The sequence below is a fragment of the Carlito syrichta genome, unplaced genomic scaffold, assembly GCF_000164805.1.
Source record: "Carlito syrichta isolate Samal-C Ts95f unplaced genomic scaffold, Tarsius_syrichta-2.0.1 Scaffold287319, whole genome shotgun sequence".
Lineage (NCBI taxonomy): Eukaryota > Metazoa > Chordata > Mammalia > Primates > Tarsiidae > Carlito > Carlito syrichta.
In genome coordinates, this window is record NW_007231415.1 from 5952 (window position 1) to 11843 (window position 5892).

The 5892-nt window shown below is 39.3% G+C and overlaps 1 pseudogene; it reads right to left on the minus strand.

Moving 5' to 3' along the window:
* Window positions 1-1083: 1083 nt before the first annotated feature.
* Window positions 1084-2055, minus strand: LOC103254678 (annotated as a pseudogene).
* Between the last annotated feature and the right edge of the window lie 3837 nt (window positions 2056-5892).

Below are 5892 nucleotides of genomic sequence, written 5' to 3' on the forward strand. Positions count from 1 at the left end.
TTAGATGACAATCCCCAAAGTACTTAGTCATCAGACTATCTAAGGTCATGCAAAATAAAAAAATCTTAAAGACAGAGAAAAGGGCCATCACCTACAAAGGGAGACCTATCAGATTAACAGTGGACCTCTCAGCACAAATTTTACATGCCAGAAGACACTGGGGACCTATTTCTGGCATTCTTAAAGAAAAGAATTGCCAGCCAAAAAATTATTTTTTTCTTTTCTTTTTTTTTGGCAGATGTAGTCAAATGTTAATACCACTTCCACCTAAAAGTTTATTTATGAAGTTAGACATGAAATTCATCTTGCAAAGAACATTTCTTACATTAAATGCAGATTTCCCAATGACAATGGCTACAATTCTATGCACTTTAATGATAATGATTAAGCAATAATAACACTTTACATTTCCCTCAAGATTTACAGCTAAGAAAGATCTTAGTGGTGACCACTGGTGTAGATGATTACCTCTGTACTTCACTCAGCACAGAGTTTTGCTATAGGATACACTGATGTACATAAATGAGGTATTACATGCCAGTCAGACTTAACTGCTGTTTCTGAAGAATAGATCATTGAAGCTTCATGAGTAAAGCAAAATTCAGCAATAAGCATATTTTTCCATTCATCTCAACAAATTACAGCAGTATAATGAAGATAGACATATTATAGTTCTACTCTAGATTTTATAAATGGTTTATATATATACTCTTTAAAATATAAAGTATCTCTCAGATACTTTATGTTAATTATTAGCGAAGAGCTATGAGTTCATCACCACACCTTTTTTCTTTATCATGTGAATATAAGGTGTCTTTGGTGGCCATACCTGGTGACCACATAATTTTTCATCAAATTGTAATACTTTTGATAGCAAAATGTGGGAGTCATTAGTAATTATACAAGAAAAACAGATGTAAATTGAAAAGGCCTCAGGCAGTCCAAGACTATCTATCATTAGCCAAGATATATGGTCACCATAGTCTTTTGTGTGTGTCTGTGTGGTTCATGCATTATCTTTATAATTCAATAAAAAGGCAGTGATCATTAGATATTTCATGTATTTTCTCCTCTGAAAGTTTCTCAATTCTTGTCACTGAAACTTGTAAGCATCTGAGCAGCTTCAGTCTGTATCTGCTTATCCTCCTCTCTGTGTGCTGGATAGTCCTTGACTTTCATTAGCCAGAAAGCAGCAAGCTTTTTGTTGTGAAGTCTTAAGTATTTCTTTCCTAAAAGAAGCAAGTTTTTGCTGCAGAAGTTGGGATCCACTTGTCCTGCCCGGTGAAAGTAGCCTAAGACCTCCTCATAGGTGGAACTAGGAGGAGTTGCAAACAGCATTTTAGCAATTCTTCTTTGATACCAAGGCATTTCAGCAAATGTGTAGCACCATATGCCCATAAGGTGAATTGAAGTGGCATCTTTAGGGTTCAGTTCAATTGCTTTCTCAAAATGCTCCTTGATAATGTATGCATTTGCAATTTTAACCTTGATGACTTCACAATCTCCAACATCAGTAATGCAGATTGCATACCACTTATGAGCTGCAAAATTTGCAAAATTTTTTTCTAGTGCACTTTTTGCGTACTCTAGGGCTTCATACACCATTTTCCTCTTCTGAGGTCCTGCTAAGTTGAGCTACATCACTTGATGCCGTGCCAGACGCCACAGCAACTCTGCATCATCACTTTCCTTGCACTGGGATAGCAACTGAAAAAGTTTTTCTGTTTCTCCACTTTCATACAAGAAGTCTGCTTGTTCAAGGATTTCTTCAACTTTGGCTGCGGCATGAACCACAGCAGCCGGAGAAATGACTTGATAAGTTTCAAAACCCAAATAAGACAAGATTGAGACTAACAGGCCTTTTCCCAAAGTTCCTGGGTTTCCCATTACCCAGTAGGGAACAGCGAGAGCGGGACGGCGGGGGTACCCGGAGCCGCGGAGTCGCCAGGGACCGCAATGCCTGGGGCTGCTGCAAGTTCCTGCAGGGAGCCGAGCACCCAAGACAGCTCCACGTCCCAAGGGCATGAAGCGCCACAGTCCAGCAGCCACCGCCATGGCCTACAACTCACCCGCTCACCCTTCACGCCTTCAAGTCACCCCAGCGCGAACTGAGCCAAAACAGCGTCAGTCATTCCAAGAGATTGCTGGGTCATATGGAAAGTCATTTTCTAGTTATTTTATAAATCACCACACTGTTTCACATAGAGTTTGAACTAGTCTGCATTCCCACCAGCAGTGTAAAAGTGTTCTCTTTTCTTCACACTCTTGTCAGCATCTGTTGTTTCATTGTTTTATTAATGGTGGCCATTCTTACTGGGGTTAGGTGGTGTCTCAATATGGTTTTGATATGCATTTCTATAATGAGAGAGGCTGGGCACTTTTACATGTGTCTGTTGGCTGCCCATATATCTTCTTTTGAGAACTGTCTTTTCATGTATTTTGCCCATTTTTAAAGGGGGCTGTTATTTTCCTTTCAGAACATTTGAGTTCCTTGTAGATCCTGGAGGTTAGGCCTTTGTCAGAAATATAGTTGGCAAGTATTTTTTCCCATTCTGTGGGCTGTCTCCCCACTCTCTTGATGGTGTCTTTGACTTTCCAGAAGGTTTCAGTTTAATGAGGTCTCACTTGTCTATTTATCTTTTATGGCATGGACATCAGGAGTTTTGGTAAGAAGTTGGTTGCCTACTACTTTTTCCATAAGGGTGTCTTCTGCATTTTCTAAGATTCTTATAATTCTTATCTATTTAGAGTTGATTTTTGTGTATGATGATAGGTAGCAGTCCTGTTTCATTCTTCTGCATTTGATCAGTCAGTTTTCCCAGCACCATTTACTGAATAGGTTCTCCTCTCCCCAGTGGTTGTTGGTGGCAGCTTTGTTGAAGATAAGTTGGTTGAGAAATTGAGGCTTTGCTTCTGGAATCTCTATCCTGTTCCACTAGTCCTTATGCCTATTCTTGTACCAATATCAGGCTGTTTTGATTATTGTAGCCATATAGTAAAGTTTAAAGTCTGGAAGTGTAATACCTGCCACTTTGTTTCTTTCGATGAGGACTGTTTTGGCTGTTCGTGTTTCCATTTGAATGTCTATATTGTCATTTCCAGATCTGAGATGAATGATGTTGGTAATTTAATGGGTATGGTGTTGAATCTGTAAATTAAATTGCCTTTGGTAAGATGGACATTTAACAATGTTGATTCTTCACCCAGGAGCATAGAATCTTTTTCCATTTGTTTGTCCTTCTTGGATTTCTTTGAGCAGTGTTTTGTAGTCTTCATCATAAAAGTCTTTCACGTCTCTGGTTAAGAAGATCCCAAGATATTTTATTTTATTTTATTATTATTTTTTTGTGTGTGTATGTGTGTGTGTGGTTATTGTGAATGGGATTGTGCTTTTTATTTGGTTCTCTGCCTGTTATTGGTATTTAAGAATGCAACTGTCTTTTTCACATTTATTTTGTACCCAGAGACTTTGCTAACTCCTTTTTCAGTGCAAGGAGGTTTTTGACTGATTCTCTTGGATTTTCAAGGTATTGGATCATATCATCAGCAAAGAGGGATAACTTGATTTTCTATTTTTCTATTTGTATACCCCTGATTTCCCTTTTGTAATTGATCTAGCTAGAACTTTCAGTACAATGTTGAACAGGAGCGATGAGAATGAGCAACCTTTTCTCATTCCGGTTTTCAGGGGAAATGCTTCCAGTTTCTGTCCATTTAGCAAAATGCTGACTGTGAGTTTGTTTTAGATGACACTATTTTGAGGTATGAGCCCTCTGTGCCTATGTGTTTGAGGTTTTTTTTTTAATCAAGAAAAGTTGGATTTTATCAAAAGTTTTTACCACCTAATGATACAATAATGTGGTTCTTGTTTTTACATCTGTTGATATATTTAATTACATATACGGTCTTGCAGATGCTGAACCAGCCCTAAATTCCAGGAATGAAGCCTACTTGGTCAAGATGTATGATTTTTGAGATGTGCTGTTGGATCCAATTTACTAGAATCTTATTGAGAATTTTTGCATCTGTGTTCATTGGGGATATTTTGCCTGTAGGTTTCTGTTTTTTGTTGGATCTTTACCCAGTTTGGGTATCAGTGTGACGTTAACTTCGTAAAATGATTCAGGGAGAATTCCATCTTTCGTAGTTGTCTGGACATTAGCTGCAATAGGAGAACTCTATTCTAAGGTAGGCCTGGCTAAGGTGACCCCGCCAACACCTGGGGAAGAGACAGTCCCACATCGTCCCACCAGAGGTGATCCCCTGGCCATATGAGGGTGGGAGGAGGGGACCGAAGCCCCACCCACACCCACCACTTCCTTCTCCTTCCCCAGGTTGGACACTGAGGAGTCTGGGATGAAGGCAGCAGCTCCGCAGAAGACTGTCGAGGGGTTTACCTGTGAGCAGCTAAAAGGAACAATTACAGAGCCTGCCACAAGAGGGTAGGTTGTTATATTGGTTTTGTTTGTTTTTGTTTTATTTTTTTCTTATTAATTTTTACAATCAATATTTTTTATTATGATATTGTGAGGTACAGTTAAGGGTTAGGCATACAAATATGTTTCATCCAGGCACCCTTGTTGATAAGAGGTGTTTCCTCATCCCCAGACAGATATTTACTACCGTTAATCCCATCTGCCCCCCCCCATAGTTTCCCACTACTGTCAGTCATTTTCTTAAGTATTACATTGGATGTTCAAGGTCCACTATATGAGTGAGAACATGTGATACTCAGATCTTTGTTTCTGTGAGAGGTCACTCAGTATTATAGACTCTAGCACCATCCAGGTTGCTGTGAAATTCATGATTTTGTTTTTTTTTTTATAGCTGCGTAATATTCCATCGTGTATATGTACCACATTTTAAAAATCTAGTCCTTTTTTGATGGGCAGCATGGTTGCTTCCAGATTCTTGGTATTGTGAACAATGCTGCGATAAACATACGTGTGCAGGTATCTTTTTTAAAGAGTGATTTGAGTTCTTCAGGATATATTCCTAGTAGGGGGATTGTGGGGTCATATGGGAGGTTGATATTTAGAGTTTTTAGGAATCGCCGCACTGCTTTCCACAGAGTTTGCACTAGTTTGCACTCCAACCAAAAGTGTAGATGTGTTCCCTTTTCGCCACACCCCCTCCAGCAGCTGTTATTTTTTGAGTTGTTGATAATTGCCATTCTGGCTGGAGTTAGGTGGTATCTCAGTGTGGTTTTTATTTGCATCTCCCTGATGATTAGTGAGGTTGAACATTTCTTCATGTGTCTATTGGTGGCTCAGATGTCTTTCTTTGTAAAGTGTCTGTACATATCTTTTGCCCATTTTATACTGGGTTTATTGATTTTTTTCTTTTCAGCGCATTAGAGTTCCTTGTAGATAAAAGATGTTAAGCCTTTTTCCCAGTCTGTACGCTGTCACCCTGCTCTCTTGATGGTTTCTTTGGCTTTGCAGCAGCTTGTCAGTTTAATAAGGTCCCACTTGTCTATCTTCTCCCTTATGACCTGTGGGTTTCGGGTTCTATTCAGGAATTGGAGGCCGGTTCCGATTTCCATGAGGGTATGTCCTTCATTTTCTAAGGTTCTTATGATTTGAGGTTTTACATTTAGGTCTCTGATCCATTTGGAGTTAATTTTTGTGTATGGGGATAGATAGGGGTCCTGTTTCAATCTTCTGCATGTGGTCAGCCAATTTTCCCAGCACCATTTACTGAATAGGTTCTCCTCTCCCCAGTGGTAGGTGGTAGAGGCTTTGTCGAAGATGAGTTGGTTGAGAAATTGAGGTTTTGCTTCTGGAATCTCAACTCTATTCCATTGATCTATATGCCTGTTCCTATACCAATACCAACCTGTTTTGATGATTGTAGCTTTATAGTAAAGTTTGAAGTCTGGTAATGTAATAC